This window comes from Meriones unguiculatus (genome assembly GCF_030254825.1).
Source record: "Meriones unguiculatus strain TT.TT164.6M chromosome X unlocalized genomic scaffold, Bangor_MerUng_6.1 ChrX_unordered_Scaffold_30, whole genome shotgun sequence".
Lineage (NCBI taxonomy): Eukaryota > Metazoa > Chordata > Mammalia > Rodentia > Muridae > Meriones > Meriones unguiculatus.
This window is the reverse complement of record NW_026843706.1, coordinates 5,370,205-5,392,665: the sequence shown is the minus strand read 5'-3', so window position 1 is coordinate 5,392,665 and position 22,461 is coordinate 5,370,205. Positions and strand designations below refer to the sequence as shown.

General features: G+C 40.4%; 2 pseudogenes; one reads left to right on the top strand and one right to left on the bottom strand.

Moving 5' to 3' along the window:
• LOC110543449 (melanoma-associated antigen B4-like) overlaps nt 1-3,932 on the bottom strand; it is a 36,028-nt pseudogene extending 32,096 nt beyond the window's left edge.
• Nucleotides 3,933-4,227: 295 nt separating this feature from the next.
• Nucleotides 4,228-22,461, top strand: part of LOC110543094 (60 kDa heat shock protein, mitochondrial-like) — a 111,200-nt pseudogene continuing 92,966 nt past the window's right edge.

Genomic DNA, 22,461 nt, shown 5'->3' with positions numbered 1-22,461 from the left:
TGTAAGCTAGGACCGTGGAATGAACAATGGCTTTGGACACACTGCCAGCCCTACCTTGAGCTCTTCTTCTTGGTACCCTTGCTTGATCTCTAAGAGCAATCTGCTAGAGATTAGGGAAGACACTAGGGAAAGTGCCATTGACCTTAGCTAAAACTTCCATGACTTCATTCTTGGTGGTTTCAACATGCACTCTGGGACCTCACGTTTCTCCTTCAGGAAGATCACACCTAGGATGGACATCAAAAGACATGTTCTGGGCAATCCCCAATTGCAACTCAGACTTCCCTCAGTAGAGAGACCCAGTTTTCCCACCAGCAAATAGGAGTTGGCATCTATTTCCTTCAACTCAAGAACAAAGACTAGTCCTGGGTATGCAGAAATTCTCAAGATTATCTCAGGGAACTGTTCCCTATACTTCTTGTTGACGATTGCCAGCATTTTACTGCTTATAACCATCCCTTTCATATTAAACAGTAATTCTATCAGCACATTAACCCTCCTCATGGAAGGATCTTTAAGTGTGTGCTGAATGGAGGTCCCTGCCTGAGTAGCAACTAAACTTTTCTTATCAGCAAGAACAGTAGCTCCCTTAACAACTACACTAGAGCCTGAGCAGGACACACCCACACCAAGGATTACAGGGCTTTTAACTTCCTGAGGAGAAGAACCACCAGGAAACCTGGATCCATCACTCTGGTCAACAGGAGGAAATGCTGCTTCCTCTGCAGTGGGCTGAACTGCTGGGAGACCCTTGCCCTCAGTGCTTGTCTGTTGTTGTTTAGCTCTGGAGAGGCTCTTACTCTTGGGCTTAGGGCTGAATCAGGAGCCCTGACAGGAAGAAATCTGGAAGAATCAGAATGATAGCCTGTAAGAGCCACAATACTACAGGGTACAGAATACCATGGATTTAATGAAGATCTGTTTTTGCAGCTTTCCACGACATATTTCTAGGAACATACCAGGACTCCTGTATTGAGAATCAACCTCTTTTAGGCAAACCATGTGGAGAAAATGAAAACTTGTCAGACCTCTGCATGAAAGTCTAATTTCAGGTTTCTAATTTTAGGTCTTTCACTAGGTTTCCTTGCAAGGGCTGTGCAGATGGACCCACTTAAGCCACCATACAGGTGCAGAGGCATATAAACGAATATCCACTCAGGACTGCCATACATTAGCACAGATCTGTGCCCTTACAACCCTACTTAGGCCTAGGACACAGGAAACAGGTGGAGACCTTTGCACATTCAGATTCACTTAGGCTGCCAGGTAGGTGCAAAGGCCTGTGCAGACAGACCCACTTAGGCCACCACACATGCGTAGAGACCTGTGTCCACACAAATCCACTGATCCTGACAAAAAGGCATGGCGGCTTGAACAGACAGACCCACTTATCCTGCCAGAAAGGCGAGGAAGCTTGTACAGACAGACTCACTTAAGCTCTTATACAGAATTGAGGTCAGTATAGGCTGACCCACTTAGGTGACAATACAGCATCAGAGGTCTGTTTATGTCCACCCCAGCCTCAGACCATGTAATCTTAAAGACTGCCTTCTCTAGAGCCTGTTAAAGCCTCACATTTACATTTCTGTTGTTTAAGTCAAACAGCATCCCACCAAGGTCCTCATTCCATGAGACCATCAGTAAAGCACATAGGCTTTGTTTATAACTGGCACTTCCACTGGCTGAAGGCCTATAGGGGCCTTTCTGTGTTAAAGAACTCTCACAGGAGTGACAAGAAGGGTAGGGAAAGTTGAAGTTGTGACCATTTTAAGGGAGTTTACCCAACCAAAACACCCAGCAATATCTAAGATTGATCTCTGTGCTAACTGGATTCCAAGCCTCTTCTTCCTGAAACTGCAGGTGCAAACTTCCAGAAAGTGAAATGACCTTCAACTTTTGGCCCTCCCACTGTGTTCCTGTAGTTTTCTAAATAGAACTCTCCATGGGTTCCTGTGGTCTATTAAACAGAACTCCTCACCGGTGGATTCCCATCTCTTTTCTCTTGTTCCAGAGGAAGAGGTTCCCTGGTATGAGTGTTTGTCTTTCTGAGCTTGGTCTTATTCATTTATTAGGCCTTGTCCCACCTTCACTTTTCATGCCTCTCCTTATGCTCTTAGATTTTCTTCTGCCATCACCACTCCTGCTTTCCCTTCCCATTTCTCCCTCCCCTACTGTTTTCCCCAGTCCAGTGATCTCATCTCTCCCTCCTATTACTAACTTCCAGTCACCTCCCTTCTCTCTCCTATCCTGATCCCCACCTTCTTACCTCCTTTAGCATAGAATATCCTCACCCTCCCACCCTCTTCCCTTCTTTCTCACCCCTCTTAACCTTTCTCCTCCTCTCCTTTAAAATCCCCTCCCTTTCCTACTTCTCTCCATTCTTTTTTTCTAATCTCCCCTCATCATCTCACTCCCCACCTTCTCCACTCTCCCCATTTGATTAAACTCTACCCTTATTTTGCCTTTTCCTCTCTTCCCTACTCCACATCTCTCCAGTTTCCTTTTCCTCCTCTTTTCTTCTTTCTGACACTATTTCCTCTCTCCTCCCTTCCCCACCTATCCTCATTTCTCTTATTTTTTCCACTCTCCTTCCATCTCCACCCACTGCTCCTCTCACTTTTACTGCTTTCCTCACCTTTCTTCCAATCTTGCCCCTTCCTATCTTCTCCTCCCCACCTACCTTCCCCTCCATTCCTTTTTTTCTCCTCTCCTCTCTTTCTCTTCCCCAACTCTTCCCTCACCCTCCCTTCCACTCCAGTCCTTTGAATCAGTGTGCTCTGGCTGCCCTAAAAATATTTTTGTACAGTTGGGCTTCAACTCTCAAGTCTCTGGATTGCTGGGAGTACAAGTGTACAACCATTCTTGTTTGTTCCCATAGAATCAGAAACTGCCTTTCTCAGGGGTGATATTTCTCAGGCAGTAGTTTGGTTGTAGCATATATTAGACAAACTGACAATCAGCCTGCCTCAGCTTCATGACTTCTGAGATTACATGTCTGTGCCATCATACTAAAATCTCATTAAGCTTTTCATCTTCATTGTTTGTAGGTACTCAGCCACTTCCTTTCCAAATGATTTGTGGCAAACCCTCAAACTAAAGACATTAATCACTGTGAGTGCTAATATAAAGTACTAGTATGCATCATCCAGCCACTTCTGCCTGATCTGGTTGAGAAAGGTAGGTGATGGTAGAGAAAGGACAGGAGAGTGAGGTCTTGCATAATTTGAAATACAGCTCTACTCTGTCCTCCCTTCACTTCTTTATGCTGCTGTCTAGGACTGGAAATAAAACCTTTTCTCATATGAAATCATGCCCTTCCTCCAACCGTGGCCTGGCAGTGTCTCTAAGGGGAAAGAGAGGGAGCTCTTTAGCTAGACAGCTATGGCTGGATCCTTTGCTGGCAAATATAATGCCATGTTCAAAAATTTTAGGGTGAACTTGTATCCTTTGCAGATGTTAGTACTGATTATATTTGCTGTTACATTTTGATCCTCATAGGCATTTTCTTTTAGTATCATAATGAATTTCTGACTAGATCTCTTCCACTAAACTGATTTCAAGTAGTTTGCTACTATCATTGGACTCAAAAACTCAAATATTTATGCTACTTAATGTCTCCATGTACAATAGCAGGTGCAGTTGCTTCCATACATTCCTTCACTAAGAAAGTTAGTGAAACAGGCCAAAGTTGAAAATATTCATTTCAGTTAATTTTGCCATCTTATACCACAGTCTACACACCTGCTTCTGTGGTTCCACGTCTCTAGCCCTGTTTCCCTATCGCTGCTGCTGCTGTTTCTGTTTCTGTTGTGCACACTGATGGAATTGCACCCTTCTCTGGCAGAAATATGAGCACTATAAGCTGCTGCTGCTGCTGCTGCTGCTGCATGCAGTACCAAGAGAATACATTTCTCTGGCAGAAGTCTGAGCATTTTGAGTGATAAGAACCTCACAGGTTACCCTGTTTAGCTGGAAGTGTGGAAGGCAGATTTTCTTTACAAGTTTTACTGCTCTTTTTAAACAGCCTCTAGCATCAAAGGTTACAGCTCTTTTTGTAAAGTAGTATTTGTGGCAGATGGCAGATGAATAACTGCGCTTGATCAGGTTACAGACTGAATGCTGATTCCAGAGTTTAAGGCTTCAAGACAGAGTTAGACATCTGCTTCATGAACAGCCAGTAGTGTGAACACCCCCAGTGATGGGCTCTGTGACATGACTCACCGATAAATGGTGGCCAGCAGCATACTCTCACAGATAATGGGGCAAACTTCAGCTGTAGCTGCGGTGATTCCACTGTGGCTGCTGCACCAGCAGTCAAGCCCAGGAGTCCTATGGTGAATTCTTCAAAGAGGAGGGCACCCCTTCTTACCCCAGAATAAACAGTGAGTCTCAGATGGTTATTGATGAAAGAGATGGTGCTAGCCTGTTTATTTCATGTGAAACAGGGACTTATAAACCTTGAGCAGTAGGAGGGACTTGAGGATGAATGCATGCCATTGGCAGGGACAGGGTGCTGGAAATGTTGTATTTGCATAGGGAAAGAAAATAGGAGATAAGGCCATGTGACTGACCACCTGTAACCTTGAGGATGTTTCCCGTGCTCCTGAGGCAGGCACAGAAAACAGAAAGGGAGCTTTGCTCCACAGTTTCTGTTCTCAGGATGAGATTTTTAAGTCTCAAATGTGAGATTTCTAGGGTTTGAACATTTTCTGTCTCAGCATTTCCTTGCCATTTCTCCTGGAGGCATGGGCCCTGAGCCCCACAGCTTCCGTTTTATGCCTCATTTCTTCATAGATTCTAGTTCCACACAGAATGAGAATTTGAGAGGTTCTTCTCCTTTATTCCTTTAATTGTTCCATGATTGATTTCAATGATGAAGGGAGCAGGCTGAGCTTTGTTAGCATCTCCACAGCCAAAAGTAAGGCAAAAAGTAACAAAAATGTAAGGTTAATTGATATATTTTCTTTGGTGACTAAACGGTAATTCTACTGAAGATTAAGTTATCATATTTTTGCATTGACTAATAATTCCTTTTTATTACAAAACTTTATTAGCCTTTCAATTTGTTGTAAAAAATTTATCTGGGAGAAAACACATGATACTCTTCCTTTTGGATGTTCCTGACTCCTTTTGCTTTACATTATGATAATCTAGTTACACCCATTTTCCAGCAAATAACATAGCTTTGTTCTTGAAAGTTGAGTAACACTTTATTGTGTATGGTTATATATATATGTATGCACATTTTATTCCTGTGCATCTGCTGATTACCTAAACTTATAACTTGGTCATTGTTGAAGTGTCATGATAAACATAAAGATGTAGCTTTATGATAAGCTTGCTTAAATTTTTTATTATATATGTAGAATTCACATAAGTGTATCATACAATACCTCCATTTTATGGATATGTTAATCTGCTTTTGTGATTTTCGTTGTGCTTAGACTAACTTACATCCCCATCAGCATTGTATCAGTTTTATGTTTTTCTCATATATTTGCCAGGATTTCTTGATAAGATTCTCACTGAGCTAAGATAAATAATAAATATGGTATATTTATTTGTGCTTTCCTGATAGGTAAAAATATTCAAATTGTTTCACGTTTTTATTGCATTTGCATTTCTTTATTCAATTGCCCTCTTACTAGTAAAATTGTTTGTATTTTGGCATGTGTACTTTTTAGTTTTTAAAGTATTTTCCATTCTACTCGACTGTAATATGAATTATTGGCAATAAAAATACTCCTAACATTTTGTGATAATGGCATTCTAGTAGTCCAATAAAGATAAAATTTTCTACTAAAAAATTCTATACAACTAAAAATTTCTTTGCTTGTTGATCACTAGTTGTGTTCTGCAGTTAGCTCTGTGGAGTCCTTTACGAAGTACCATCTTGTCTCGTTCATTTTGATGTTGGCAGCCTTCACCTTTATCAGTTAATTTTTTAGGGTGGACAGTATTATAATTCTTTAATTTTAAAACTTCTTTGGTGCTTAATTGTTGAAATTATTTAAGTCAACTATTTTCATTATCCTTTTTAAATATTTTTTTTGCTTACTATCTTGACAAATGATAATATCCATAATATTTTCTTATTAATGTGAACTTCCTTCTGGATGTAAGACTTGTGCATTTTATTTTCTTAGTATTATTTATTTTTTTATTTCTTTACCTGTTATTTAAAAATATTTATGAAAATGTTTGTCTTTAAAGAACTGTTTTTTACATCTCTTCTTTTATAAAATTATTTTTACACTTATTTTCTAGTTGCTCCTTCTCTCTGCTTAATTTGTCATTCAATCTCCAATATTGAAAATGGCTGACTCTATCAAATATACTACTCAGCAATTACAAACAAGGAAATCATGAAATTTGCAGGCAAATGCTGAGATAAAAGATCACTCTGAGTGAGGTTTCCCAGAAGCAGAAAGACAAACATGGCATATACTCACATACAAGTGTATATTAGACATATAATATAGGATAAACATACTAAAATCTATACACCTAAAGAAGCTAAAGAAGAAGGAGGACCATGGGTTATATGAACAATCCTCACTCAGAAAGGCAAACAGGATGGACATTGGAAGGGAAACACAGGGAACATGACAGGAGCCTACCACAGAGGGCTTCTGAAAGACTCTACCCAGCAGTGTATCAAAGCAGACACTGAGCCTCATAACCCTTGGGCCCAGATAGATTGGCTCTGTTGTTCTCCATGTAGAGTTCCTGTCCCCTCCAGGTATTGCTATCTCCCTCTTCTTCCATAAGGATTCTGGCACTCTGCCCAAAGTTTGGCTATGATATATATTATCTTCTTAAATACCCTGGTGGGTAGAGTCTTTCAGAGGTCCTCTGTGGAAGGACCCTGTCCTGTTACTTGTCTTCTCCTACTTTAGAAGTCTATCCTAGTTGCCCTTCTGAATGAGGATTAAGCATCTTCCCTAGGGTGCTCCATGTTGTTGAGCTTCTTTAGGTCTATAGTTTTAGTATATTTATCCTATATTACATGACTAATACCCACTTACAAGTGAGTATACATCATATGTGTATTTCTGATCCTGGGTTACCTCACTCAGGAGGATCTTTCCTAGTTCCCACCATTTGCCTACAAATTTCATGATTTCCTTGTTTTAAATTGCTGAATAGTATTCCCTTGTGTAAATATACCACAATCTCTGTATCCATTCCTCCAATGAGAGACATCTAGGTTGTTTCCAGATTCTGGTTATTACGAATAGGGCTGCTATGAACATAGTTGAACAAATGTCCTTGTTTAATGTTGGAGCGTATTTTGGGTATATGCCTAAGAGTGGTATAACAGGATCTTGAGGTAGCACCATTCTGAACTGTCTGAAAATGTGCCAGATTGATTTCCAAAGTGGTTATACAAGGTTACAAGCAATGGATCGGGTCCCCTTTCTCCACATCCTCCCCAGCATGCATCATCCCTTGAGTTTTTGATCTTATTCATTCTGATGGGTGTGAGATGAAATCTCAGGGTCTTTTTCATTTCCTGAATGACTAAGGATGTTCATAATTTCTTTAAGTGTTTCTGTGCCATTCGATATTCTTCTGTTGAGAATTCCCTGTTTAACTCTGTAACCTATTTTTTAATTGGATTACTAGGTTTGTTGGTGTTTAACTTCTTCACTTTTTTATATACTCTGGAAATTAGCCCTCTGTCAGATGAAGGGATGGTGAATAATTTTTCCCAGTCTATAGGTTGTCATTTTGTTCTGATGACAGTGTTCTTTGCTTTACAGAAGCTTTTCAGTTTCATGAGATTCCATTTATTAATTGTTGATCTAAGAACCTGTGCTATTTGTGTTCTGTTCAGAAAGTTGTCTCCACTGCCAATGAGGTCAAGTCTCTTCCCTGGTTTTTCTTCTAATAGATTTAAAGTGTTTTGTTTTATGTTGGGTTTGTGGATCCACTTGGACTTTAAATTCTTCCAGGGTAATAAATATGGGTCCATTTGCACTTTTCTACATGTAGACATCTAGTTAGACCAACACCATTTGTTAAGATGTTGTAATTTTTCTGTTGTATGGTTTTGGCTTCTGGGTAAAAAAGTTATGTTTCCATAGGTTTGTAGGTTTATTTCTGGGTTTTCAATTCTACTCCATTGGTCCAACAGTCTGTTTCTATGCCATTACTACGCCATTTTTATTATTGTTCCTCTATTACACATCTTAAGATTTGGGCTGACAATACCTCCAGAAGATCTTTTATTTACAGGATTGTTTTAGTTATTCTTGGTATTTGGTTTTTCCATGTGAAATTGAGAATTGTTCTTTCAATGTCCATAAAAAATGTGTTGGTATTTTGATGGGAATTGCATGGAATCTGTAGATTGCTTTTGGTAGGATAGTCATTTTCACTATGTTAATCTTACCAGTCCATGAGCATGGGATACCACTCCATCTTCTGATATATTCTACAATTTTTTTCTTCAGAGACTTGCAGTTATTTTTCATATACATCTTTCATTTTCTTGGTTAGAGTTACAACAACATTCTTTATGCTACTTTTGGCTGTTGTGGATGGTGTTGTTTCCCTAAAAAGTCTCTGGTAGAATTTTTGGTGTCATTCATGTATACTATCATATCATCCACAAATAATGATACTTTTATTTTTCCTTTCCTATTTTAATCCATTTGATCTCCTTTAGTTGTCTTATTGCCCTAGCTAGTACTTCAAGCACTATGTTGAAAAGATAAGGAGAGAGTGGGCAGCCTTGCCTTGTTCCTGATTTCAGTGGGACTGCTTTAAGTTTCTCTCCATTTAGTATGATATTGGCTATTGGCTTGATGTATACTGCTTTTAATATGTTTAGGTATGTGCCTTGTGTCCCCAATCTCTCCAAGGCTTCAAACATGAAAAGGTGTTGAATTTTTTCAAAGGATTTTTGGCATCTAAGCACATTATCGTGTGTGGGTTTTTTTTTTTTTTCTTTTTACATTGATGGATTTTCATATGTTGAATCAACCATGCATGCCTGGGATGAAGCCTACTTATTCATGTTGGCTGATATCTTTTATGTGTTCTTGGATTCGGTTTATGAGTATTTTATTGAGTATTTTGTGTTAATCTTCATAAGCAAGATTGATCCAAAGTTCTCTCTCTTTGTAGGGTCTATGTGCAGTTTAGGTGTCAATATGACTGTGCCCTTATGGAATGTATATTTATGGGCATCTGTTTATCTTTTAATTTTAATTTTTATATTAATTACAGTTTATTCACTTTGTATTCCAGCTGTATCCCCCTACCTCATTGTCCTAGTCTGTGGCCTGGTAAGGCTGATCCCCCTCAGGGGGAGGTGATCAAAGAACCAACCACTGAGTTCATGTCAGAGACGGTCCCTGTTCCCCTTACTAGGGTATCCACTTGGATACTGAGACGAAATGGGTTACAGCTCTGTAGGGGTTCTAGGTTATCTCCATGAAATGGTCTTTTTTCAGAAAAAAACCTTCGGCCCAGAATTTTTGGTTCTATTGCTCTCCTTGTGGAGCTCCTTTCTCCTCTAGGTCTTACTATTTCCCCATCTTTCATAAGATTCTCTACACTCTGCACAAAGTTTGGTTATAAGTCTCAGCAGCTGCTTTGATACACTGCTGGTGGAGTATTTGAGAGGCCTTATGTTGTAGGCTCCTGACCTGTTTCCTGTTTTTCCCTGCCAATGTCCATCCTGTGTATCTTTCTGAGTGAGGATTGATCATCTTACCCAGGGTCCTCCTTCTTGCTTAGCTTCTTTAGGTGTACAGTTTTTAGTATGTTTGTCCTATATTATTTGTCTAGTATCCATTTATAAATGAGTATATACCGTGTGTGTCTTTCTGCTTCTGGAATACCTCACTCAGGATGATCTTTTCTAGATCCCACCATTTGCCTGCAAATTTCATGATTTCTTTGTTTTTAATTGCTTGTGTCTGGTGTATTCTTCAGGAAGTTGAGAGAAGTCCTCTGGTTTGAGATTGGATGTTGGTGTTTCAGCTGTAGCTAAGGGAGGAAGGTGGCAGGCTCAAGTGAGAGCGAGCAAGTGCAGGGATATGATTGGAAGTATGCCCTTGGGATAGGGTGTTAGAGCTTGTAAATGTCTGGAATGTGGAGTTTAAGCACAGAAGGGGGTGTGGTTGCTCTTCATGGGTGCACTGTGCATGTGCAGTTTCCATGAATTCCTCAGTGGCCTTCAGGCCTGTTTTTCTGTCCTCTTGGTATTCAAATCTATCTGGGCTCAAGGAATTGTTTGCCTGGACTCCACTGGTAGAACCACAGAACAGGGGCTTGAATGTTTAGAACACTGTCCCAAGAACCCCTGGGTTAGCCACATTAAGTGTGTGGATGGGAGTGATCTGATGACTGGCTACTAGCGTAGACGGTTCCTGATCTGGGTCTCTGTATGCATTCACATGAAGGTGCACTCACTTGCTAGAAGGCCTGCTTGGAAGCACAAGGGTTCCCCCTGTTCTCTGCTCTCAGATTTGGGCCTGCAGGGCAAATTAGAGTGTAGGAGATCCATCAGCTCAATGGTGTTCACTGTTTGTCTACTGGGCAAGGAGACCCTTACTTGTGGTGGTCACTTTGGTTGTCTAAGTCACAGAGCATGGAGGCTCCTGTTAGGGCTGTCTGCCACTATGCTGTCATCAATTGAGTCCTGGGAGGCCTATACAGTCGTTCATTGGGAGGCCCTGGGAAGCCTGTACAGCAGCCTGCATAACTGGGAGTTTGGTACAGCTGCCCATTTTGGCGACCACACAACAGCCCTCCACAGCTCTAGAACTGGGAGACCGATACAAATGCCCTGTAGGAGACTCTGGGGAGCCTATACAGCTACCAGTGGACCTTAGAGCCCTGTACAGCAGCCATGCTGCTGCCTGCCCCTGCTGTATCAGTTACCAAGCCTGGCTTGGAGCAGTGGGCACTGCAGGCCACCTCCAAGGAGAGAGAAAGGAAGCAAGTCAAGGAGAAGAGCAGGGGGGTTGAATATTCTCTCTCAGTCGGTGGAGATGTTCCAGTGACCTGAGTCCAAAAGGTCTCAGGTCATGGGTTGTCCCCCTCACTTAGGAAGCCTCAATGTCGATGTTCTGGCTTAAGCTGCCCCTCCACTCACTAATTTCAGAGTTTTGAATCCTGTGCCCTTAGATATGGTGCACGAAGGTAGCTGCCATCTTGGATCCTCCAGGTACCTCTTTCTTTATTTCTCTACTTCAAAGCTTCAAATTTTATTCAAGGTGAAAGAACACTTACATTACAATTCTGAGTCCTAAAGAAGTATTTTTAAATGTATTTTTTATTTATTACAATTTATTCAGTTTTTATCCCAGCTATAGCCGCACCCTTGTTCCTTCCCAATCCTGCCCTCCCTTTCAGTTCCCATACCCCTTCCCCAGCCCACTGATAATGGAAGACCTCCTCCCCTTCCATCTCACCCTAGCTTATCAGATCTCATCAGGACTGACTTTCATAGTCTTCCTCTGTGGGCTGGTCAGGCTGCTCCCCCCTCAGGGGGTGGTCATCAAAGAGCCAGCCACTAAGTTCACATCAGAGACAACCCCTGCACCCATTATTAGGGATCCCATTGGGAGACAGAGTTGCCACGGGCTACCTCTGTCCCTCTGAAAGACACTACCTATCAGGGTATTTTTTATTAATTTATTTATTTTTTATATTACTCACAGGTTATTTACTTTGTATCCCAGCTGTAACCCCCTCCCTCCTTCCCTCCCAATGCCACCCTCCCTCCCTCATCTTCTCCCTGCCCTTTTTCAAGTTGACTAATAGGGGAGGACCTCCTCCCCTTCCATCTGACCCTAGTTTATCAAGTCTCCTCAGACCTGGCTGCAATGTCTTCTTCTGTGGCCTAGCAAGGCTGCTCCTCCCTTGGAGGGGGTGGAAGAGCTTGCCATTGAGTTCATGTCAGGAATAGTCCCTGTTCTCCTTATTAGAGAACACATTTGGACATTGAGCTAACATGGGCTATATTTGATCAGGGGTTCTAGGTTATATCCATACATGGTCCTTGGTTGGAGAAACAGTCTCATGAAAGACCCCTGTGTCCTGATATATTTGGTCCTTGTGGTGCTCCTGTACTCTCCAGGTCTTACTAACTCCCCCTTCTTTCATATGATTCCCTGCGCTCTGTGGAAGGTTTGGTTTTGAGTCTTAACATCTGCTTTGATATACGGCTAGGTAGAGTCTTTCAGAGGCCCTGTGCTATAGCCACCTGTCCTGTTACTTGTTTTCTCTAACATCCCATTTCCATCCCATTTGTCTTTCTAAGTGAGGATTGATCAACTTACTCCAAGTCCTCTTTCTTGTTTATCTTCTTTAGGTGTATAAATTTCAGTATATTTATCCTATCTTATAGGTCTATGTAATTGAGCATATACCATGTGTGCTTCCAGCCGGGTATTACAGCAGATTCTGAGACTCATAGCCAAACTTTGGGCAGAATACAGGGGATCTTATGAAAGGAGAGGGAGATAGAAAGACCTGGAAGGGTCTGGAGCTCCACAAGGAGAACAACACAGCCAAAAATTCTGGGGCTAGGGGTCTTTTCTGAGACTGATACTCCAACCAAGGACCTTTCATGTCACCTTTTTCTTAAGGCTGTGAAAATTTTCTATGATCCTCTCAAAAATATTTTCTTGACCTTGGAGTCTGGAATCTTCTTTTTCATCTATTCCTATTATTCTTTGGTTTCATGGTGTCCTTTATTTCTTGGTTGGTTTGTATTTGTAACTTTTCTGAATTTATTTTTTTCTTTGAGAGATGTATCAATTTCTACAATTGTTTCTTCAGCACCTGAGATTCTCTATTCCATCTCTTGTATTCTGTTGATGATGCTTAACTTTGTGGTTCTTAATCTTTTCTCTAAGTTCTTCAATTCTAGGTTTTCTCTGTTTATTTTTTCTTTATTAATTCTAATTTTCTTTTAATACCTTGCACCATTTCCTTCATCTGTTTGAATGTAGATTCCTTTTTGTCCATGATGGCCTCTATTTTTGTTCATTTTCTCTTTATTTACCTCTATATGTGCCTTCATTTTTTTTTTTTTTGTTCATCTCCTCTTTGTGTGCTTCAAATAACTTCACAGTTATAGATCATTTTCCTGTGTTTTGTTGCAACATAATATCCAATGATTTTTGGAGATTCTGGTGAAAACATGATGTCCTGGTTTTTGTTGCCTGTATTCTTTTGCTGGCCTCCAGCCACGTGGTTATCTGCAGCTCTAACTGATTATTCTTGGAGCCTATACCCCAAAGTGGATCCACCTATGTCTGGAGTCTTGAGTATTCTCTCATGGTTTCTTCACTGTGTCAGCTGGCTCATTCTTTGTGAGATGAGTAGCTGAGGCACAGGCAGAAAGGTCTCTGGATCTACAGCTGCTCCAGTGTCCCAAAGGCTTCCTTAAGAAGGTAGAGGATGGGATTTGTTTTCCAGGGCTAGCTCAGGGTTCACTGGCTGTGCTGGTCTTGTTTTTGTTTTTTGTTTTTTTTCCGAACTGTGCAGGCTAGGGTGCTGGGTAGCAGGCAGAAAGATCTCAGAGTTTACAGCTGCTTCAATGTCCCACAGTTCTTCTTGGGGAGGAGGACAATGGAACTTGGGTCGGGTGAGTAGCTCCTCTCCACTGGGTTCTCTGTCTATGCTGGGCTCACTGATTCTGGGCTATGTAAGCCAGGCTGCTGGGTCACTGGAGGATAGATCTCTTGGTATAGAGTTGCTCCACTGTCCCACAGGTTTCCCTTAGATGGTGGGGAATGGAACTTGGGTCCCAAGCTTAGCTCAACTCCACTGTGTTCCCTGTATGTGCTGACCTGGGTGAGCCAAGCTGATGCGGAGCAGGCAGAATGGAGTCTGAACCTCCCTACCCTGTTCCCAGAATGTATCCTCTCCACTGGGCAGTGAGAGTGAGTGCCATTAGTGGCAGTGACCAAGAACATATCCACAGGATGTTGAATGTGATCTCCCTGGTTTGTAAACAGGAGTCTCTAGTAGCAGAAGGTATCCCCAGGACTATGAGAGTGGGCCTCCAGGTTTCAGAGTCTCACCCACAGTATAGGAAGTTATTCACTCCACAGGCAGTGAGAGTGAGCACCCAAGGTCAGAACTGCCTTTCTCTGGTTCCAGGAAGTTATTCACAGAAATTGATCTGGGGTAGTGGGTGGCCTACGGCTTAGGGGTCAGAACCTTTCAAACCCTGCATCTGCCTTCCCAGGAAGATATCCATAGATGGTGTGCTTGGGCTGGTTTGTGGCCTAAGGCTGCAGAGTAGGAGCCCCATGTGCAAAATACAACCCCCAGGAAAGTATCCACTGATAGATAGCCTAGGGCTTCAAGGTCAGAGCTGAGAGAGCTGCTGCCATTGGTCCTGGTGGGTTCTGGCAGGTAGTCTAAGGCTGCAGGGTAGGAGCCTCCTCCTGTGTGCATCATTTTGCTGGTCCCAGGAATATTATCACAGATGGTGATTTTGGATGGTTTTCCACCATTTTCACAGATGGTGAAGTGGCCTAGGGCTGCAGGGTCAGAGCCCAGAGAGTTGCTGCCAGTCTCAGGAAGTTATAGGCAGATGGTGGGGTTGGCAGGTATCCTAGGGCTGTGGCAGCGCTGGCAGGAGCCCAGGAATTTTTCCTGGTATTAGCAGGTTTGCCTGAAGATGGACCTACAAGTGTCCCTATGGACTCTCCTCTCACCTGAGAAACACAGACATCTGCGATTAGGGGTCCACAGTATGGCATGAAGATCACTCTGTTCTCACTCACTGCTGAGCTGCTGTTTAGATAACCTTTATGGTCAGAGCTGCTGTCATGGATCCTAAAAACTAAATTTATGAAGTCTGTATATGCAAAAACTTCTAGGGAATATTGAATTACTTTTTAGGTCAGAAGATTTTTTTTTAAATAAGTTTTGAAATGGATGGGTTGTTTTCATATTATATTGTGTTTTCTAATAATATTAGAGTTGAACACATTTAACTTCTAGAGACAGATAATTTTTTTTCCTTTGGTTAAATCAAATGAGTTTACTTGAGATAAAGCAATAAAAACAAGTGGACAACTCTAAGAATAAATACAATACACAAGAAAATAGAATCCCTTTTTCACAGCTATCTCATAACTATTCCATTTTCTTCTCTCATTCTATACCATCCAGCCACATCCTCCCTTCCTTCCCCTCCTTTCAGCACCCCCCACCTCCACTTTCCTTGAGATCTATTGCTCCTCTGGTTGCCTTCAGGAAAGAACAGGTTTCCCAGGAATATCATCCAAACATGGCATGACAGTAAGAATAGGCACAGACCAATCAAGGATGGATGAGGACACCCAGGAACAAGAAAAATAGTCATAGACATCCCCACTCCCAGTCTTAGGTGTCCCATAGGAATAACAAGTTACACAACCATAACATATATGCAGATGACCTTGCAAGGACCCATGCAGGTAATGCTTAGGTGATTCTATGGTACTCTTGGTGTTCTTGACACCTCTGAATCCTACACTCATTTATCTCCCTCTTCTGCAGGGTTCCCTGAGCTTTGCATAATGTTAGTCTGTGGGTCTCTGAATCTGCTACCATCTATGATGATGATTGAGTTAGGCATTGGTCTATTGGAATAGCAGAATATCATTGGGAATCATTTCATTGACTTTTTTCTCAATCGTATTTGGTTATATCCTAGGTCTCTGAGATATCCAGCTTCCAGATTCTGGTCACACAGGCAGTGTTGAGTAAGGGCTCCTCCCTGTTGTAGTATGGGCTTCAAGTTAGAGCAGCCATTGGCTGGCTGCTCCCATAAGTTCTGAGCTACCATTGTCCCAGCACATCTTGCAGGCATGTCAAGTTGTGGATTGTAGGTTTTGTACCTGGGATGGTTCCCCTGTCTGACCAATGGGAGCCTTACATGGTTGCACAAAATGGATAGTTCAGGCTCTTTATCCTCCATTATGAGGAGTCATTGTTTAAGTCATACTCATAAGTTCTAGGAAGTTTCCACTGCAGTAGATTTCCACATTGTACCCTAAGTACCCATGTATTCAAGTTGGCTCTCCCTATACTCTCTCCCTCTGTTCTTTCTCCTCTCTACACGATCCCTCCTGTTCTCCCATACCACCATGAACAAACCTAGTGCTGTTTGATCTCAGATGGACTTTTAATTAATAGATACATTCACAGTCATTTCACATTTATTAAAATGTTAGGAGAAATTGTCAGGTAGTCTTTACAGATTGTTACAACTCTTTCTACATAGTCATTTTTGATACTGATTCCTTTTATTAGGATAGCATTTATGTTAAAATAAATGAGCTAATATTGATGCATTGCTATTAAGTAGAATGTGTGATTATATTTAATTATTCTGTTATATATATATGTGTGTGTGTGTGTGTGTGTGTGTGTGTGTGTGTGTGTGTGTGTATGATAGGGCTGGAAAGATAATTTAAAGTATTTGATCTACTGCAGAATAGCTGGATTTTGTTCCCAGCACCTGGAAGCTCAAAACCACCTGTAATTCCAGTTCTAGAGAATCCAGAGCCCTGCATTTTCAACATATAGTAGATTTATATGAATGGAGCCAAATCACTCATACGACTGAAATGAGAACAAGAAAACATCTTTTAGAAAAATACTGTGGGATATGAATGTTGCTGTAAAGAATGCCTTTAGTACACTAAGATTCCTCTTTATTGACCTGTTCACCCCTATCTGCATACCATTGAATACTTTGTCTTTCTAAATGGCTTTAATAATAGTTTTGCTTTTTCTAGAAAGTCATATACTGTGAAACATCTATCATTCAGCCTCTTTTTTCTCTCATTTTTATTTTTTATATGAATTACAGTTTATTTACTTTGTATCCCAGCTGTAGCCCCCTCCTTCATTGCTTCCCAAACCCACCCTACCTCCTTCATCTCCTCCCATGCTCCTCTCCAATATCACTGATAGGGGAAGTCCTCTTCCCCTTCCATCTGACCCTAGCCTATCAGGTCTCATCAGGACTGGCTGCATTGTCTTCCTCAGTGGCCTTGTAAGGCTGCATTTAGCCCCTTTTAAGTAGGCTACTTTCACTTCTCTATATGCATAGCTTAGCAGCTTGTTTCTTTTTATCACTAAATATTATTAATTTTTATGGATGTTACAGACATTGCTTATTCATTCATCTGTTGAAGAACATCTTGATGCATTCTATAATTTAACAACTATGAATAAAATTGCTATCATCATGGAACTCATGTTTTTATGACTATTTTATGTTTTAAATTTCATTTAATTCCAAATGTTTCTCTTTTAATTTTCTTCTGAGTAATTGTTCGATCTATGTACACTTTCATAGTATTTTAGCTAATCTCAATGTATTTTAAGATTTCCTTCCTTCCACATTTATCATTTAATATTTAAATTCCAATGTGTCCTTGTAGCATATTTTCTATGATTTAACATCTTTAAGTTTTATGATATGTATGTAATGGGACAGTATGTTATCTATCTTTGTATATATGTAAGTCATATATATACATTTTAATACAGCTGTTATTTTTAATTTTTAAATCAAGTAATTTACAGACACACATAGAGTTTTTTAAAAAAATATTTTTTCATAGAGTATATTCTGATTATGTTTTCCTCTCCCCCAACTTCTCCAAGATTTTCCCACTTCCCCTTGCATTGAATCCACACCTCCTTTTCTCTTTTGAACATACATAGGTATCAAAATAAAAATAATAAAGTACAATGAACTAAAGATAAAAAACAAACAAATTGTAATAGGACAAACATATACATCAACAGAAAAAAGAGCCAAAATAAAAGCACATGAAAAACATGTAAGTACAGGTAGACACACATTTGCACACACAAAAATTCCAGAAAGAGATATCAGAAACCATAATGTATATTGGAAAAACCTGGAAGGTGTGAGGGAAACTCAGAATAAGTACAATGAGACCAACACACACACACACACACACACACACACACACACACACTCACACACCATCAATAAAATACCACTGAGCATATTTTCTGTTGGTTTTCCACTGCTGGGCATGGGGTCTACCCTTAAGTATAGTTGTAGACCCAATGAAACTCCTTTGGTGAAAACTCAATTTTCCTTTGCAAGCAGTTATCAATGGGAGATAGTTTCTTGTTTAGTAATAGGGGTCTTGTGTCCATTTTTCTCTCTCAGAAATGAGACCCCATCTGATTATACATGCTGCTACAGTCTCTAAGTTCACTTATGCATCAATGTTAAGTCTAGAAGGCTTTGCTTCCTGGTTGCCTTGGTGAGCCAATGGTAATGAAACACTGAGAAAACAAGGCCTTTTAAATACACATATAGATCAAAATAGTCAATGGTAGTTTCTGTTCAGCAGTAATGTGGTCATTTTAGATTTTTTAATAACATCTTTGAGATTATAAGTACACCATTTTCCCCTTTCTTCTTTTTAACCCTCTATGTATTCATTACCCATTTTCTGTCTTTCAATTTTTAATTATTGTTACATTTGTTTGTATATATGTGCTTGGAGATGCTAGTCTGCCAGCTTGTTTTAATATTTAGATCTCAATGGAAAGACTACTTTCACCCTGGCCTTCACTGGAGTCAGTGATAAATTTCCAAGTCTATCTCATTTTTTTGAGACAGCAGGTGGGATGTCTTGTCAAAGGTACACCTTTAGCTTGACTTCCTTGTGAATTTACTCACTGTGTGGAGTGAGAGACCAAAAGATTAAAAGCAGCTATTAATTAAGGCCTGAACTAGGTGGGTGGAGAAGTCCAATAAAGCCCTGAGGGGAAGGACTGCCTTACTGCATTCTATCCCCACCCACTAGAGATACAGTTGCTAGGAAACTGGTCCATCCCCCTAGGGAGGGACACCAGGTCATTATGGTCTGGGGACCTTCTTATAGCCAATCAATGCAAAATGTAACATTTTGACCAATAGATGCTTGCCAGGCAGGAATTGCCCTGCCTTGGGCATGCTGGGATGGACCAGAATCTTAAAATCACCCAACTAACCTGGGCACGGAGCACTCGGTTCCCACCATTTCAGCGGTGGGGGTGTGGGCCCAAGCTGCAGCTTGTAATTTACAATAAAAAGAATCTCATGTATTTACAGTGGAGTCTGTTTATTCCTGGTCTTTTGGGGTTCGTGAACTGGGCAGAACACTGAGGTGCTTTTGCTCTGGCCTAAAAGGATTCTGGAATAAAGCAAGACTTCCACTAGAGCCTCTTGGAAAGGTCCCATGTTTTGTGTGTTGGTTTATGAATTTCAGTCCTCACTCCCGACTCAAGAACAGTTTGACTCTGCAGGCCGGCACCATCATATATGTATATATATGTACATACATATGTACATGTCCCCACAAACATAAATACAATTTGCTCAGTGTAAATAGCATTGTGTGTATATGTTTTCAGTGATGACCACTTGATGTATATGTTTTTAGGGATGACCACTTTGTTATGATTGACTTGTGTACCACAGTGTGCCTGCACAGATAATATGACAGTCTGTGGGAGTTGGTTGTCTCCTTCCCACATGTTGTTTCCAGGAATTGAACTCAGGTTCACATTTGTGATATAATTGCCTTTACACTGAGAGCTATCTTACTGGCCCCATTCTTTTATTATTATTATTTTCCAGATAGAGCAAGACAGCACTCACCTAGTGGATTAGTGACAATTCCATTTCAGTATCAGCTCAAAATTCAAGTTTCATTATTTAGTGAAATGTCTGCCAAATTAAGATGTCCTAGGGGTGATGGTGTAATAATGAATACCTACAGTGCCTGCTATACCTCTATATCCTTTCTATATGGATTTGAGAAAGGAAAGGTCATCTATCCCACATTCAAAGTTCACCACTAAGATAATTCTATGCTAAAGGTTGTGGAGAGCTGCTTGTTTATCAGGATGCTTTATTATTGAGCGCTCAGTAAAAAACATGTTTTCACCCTGGCCTTCACCTAGAGATAAGGATAGACAGGATGTTTTGACAAGTTCACTTTCTTTTATTTGTGACAGTATGCAGGATACTTTTGTGAAAATTAACTTCCTTTTGTTTGTGTGAGGATCACACAGACAGGTGGTAGTGGTAACCATCTTTGACTTTTCTTTTTTTAATATTAATTTTTATTTTTTAAATATTAATCACAGGTTATTTACTTTGTATCCCAGCTGTAGCCCCCTCCATCATTCCTTCCCAATCCCACCCTCCCTCCCTCATCTCCTCCCTGTCCCTTTCCAAGTCCACTGCTAGGAGAGGTCCTCCTCCCCTTCCATCTGACCCTAGCCTATCAGGTACCTTCAAGACTGGCTGCAATGTCTTCCTCTGTGGCCAAGCAAAACTGTTCCTCCCTCTGGGAGCGGGGGTATCTTTGACTTTTCAATGAACTTCATTCTATAAAAGTGCTTTTCTCTGACTATAAAAAGTGACTGTGAAATAAACTGAGTGCCTAGTTTCTACTAGAAACCTTCTCAAACAGATCCCATGTGGAGTGTCTTGGCATTTTTAACTTTCTTTCAATCCTCACTCCCCACTCAAGTACTGTTCAACATTGCCAGCAGGATCTGGCAAATGGCTATGATTGAATATATAATATCTGTTGGAAAACCAGACAATATTAGTTCTTAAATCCTTTTAATTAGTGTAGACAGTTCCTTGGTAAGATTTCATAGCCTAAAAGCAATTATGACTAATGGTTCCATTATGTTGTGTAGATCAATACTGATTTTCCACTGGGTAGAATTTAGAATCATCTAGGAGACAGCCTTACAGAAGGAGAAAAGTAAGCCTCTCAGATGTCTCTAATGAATTATCTGGATAACTGAAGGTTAATTGTAGTGGAGTAACCAAGCTTACCTATGGCATCATCATTCCACTGGCTTGGGTCCTGGATTACATAAAAAGGAGAAAGCAGACTGAACATTAGCATCCACTACTTTTTGTTTTCTGAGTGCACATGCAATGTGAGCATCTGGCCTCTTGCTTCTTCCATCATGTTTTTCTCACTTACTGATAAGCCTCTCCAGTCTCCTCAAACTGTAAGCTAGTATAAATCTTTTCCTCCCTTAAATTAATTCTTGTTATGTTTTTAATCACAGAAATGAGAAAAATTACAAATCAATTGTCTTTTCTTGTTCATGGAAAGTAATACAGTTTTGCAGTGACAGATACAAAAAGATCACTTATAAACACTAACCAAAATGAACCAACTCCAGTACATGGGAGTGCTGTCTTGCTTTCCATGGTAGAAAGATTTACTTCAGAGAATCGTGCTGTCTTGCTTTCCATGGTAGAAAGATTTACTTCAGAGAATCTGGGATTTAATAATAACAGTTAATATCCTTATTTTGTTCTTGCATTGGTTCTTTAATACAAGTTGTGAGGCTCTGGTGCCATTTTACTGCTTTACAGTGTTCCCTCTGAAAACCTCAGTTGTCTTGAATATTATTATTCCTAAAAATTTCATCTTCCAGATGGCCAATATATATATATATATATATATATATATATATATATATCAGGACATTTACATTTTACACAGACTTACTTTGTCATACCTTTCAAATGATAGCTCTAAATGCCCACAAAACCCCAATAACTTCCAAATCTTAGAATTACAAGACTAGAATTTTATTTTCCCCTCAAAAATGTCAAATATCCAGTCAGAGCTTATAGATAAAAGGAACAAAGGCAAAATGGTATTGACTCGGCAGCAATGGGAACAAATGCAGAGACTCACTGCCAGTCATTCAACAGAGAGAACGAGACCTTGGAACACTCATTCCTAAATGGGATGTCTTCATAAAATCCCTCCCCTCAGCACTCAGGATTCCAGATGGAAGAGGAGGCAGACAGAATGTAAGAGCCAAAAGGGGTGGTGGACACCACGAGAACAAGGCTCACTGAGTCAACTAAGCAATGTGCATATGTACTCACAGAGCAAGCAAAAGGCCTACACCAATCTTGCTCACCATCCCATCTAATCTAAAAATCATCTCTATTGTAGATATAGTGCAGTACCTCAGTTCTTCAAGCAGCCTGGCTTCAGGTTACTTACATTTGACAGGTTATGTCACGGGATTTCTTAGGCTATCCCCATCACATCTTTTTTTTTTTAATTTAATTTTATATTTTTAGCTTTCTTTTTTTATTTTATTTTTTCTTATCAGTTACATTTTATTAACTCTGTATCCCAGCTGTATCCTGCTCCCTCATTCCCTCCCAATCCCACCCTCCCTCCCTCATCTCCACCCTGCCCCTTACCAAGTCCACTGATTCCCCATCACTTCTTTATACACACTTGTCATTTACTGAAATTTAGATCTTCACTATTTTTCTGTAATTTTTTTTTATTTTTCTTTCAGAAGACACTAGAAACCTATTCTATGATCAGTGGCTTGGGATTTTGTTGTTATCATCCTTCCAAAACAGATGCTAACTTATTGTGTAAA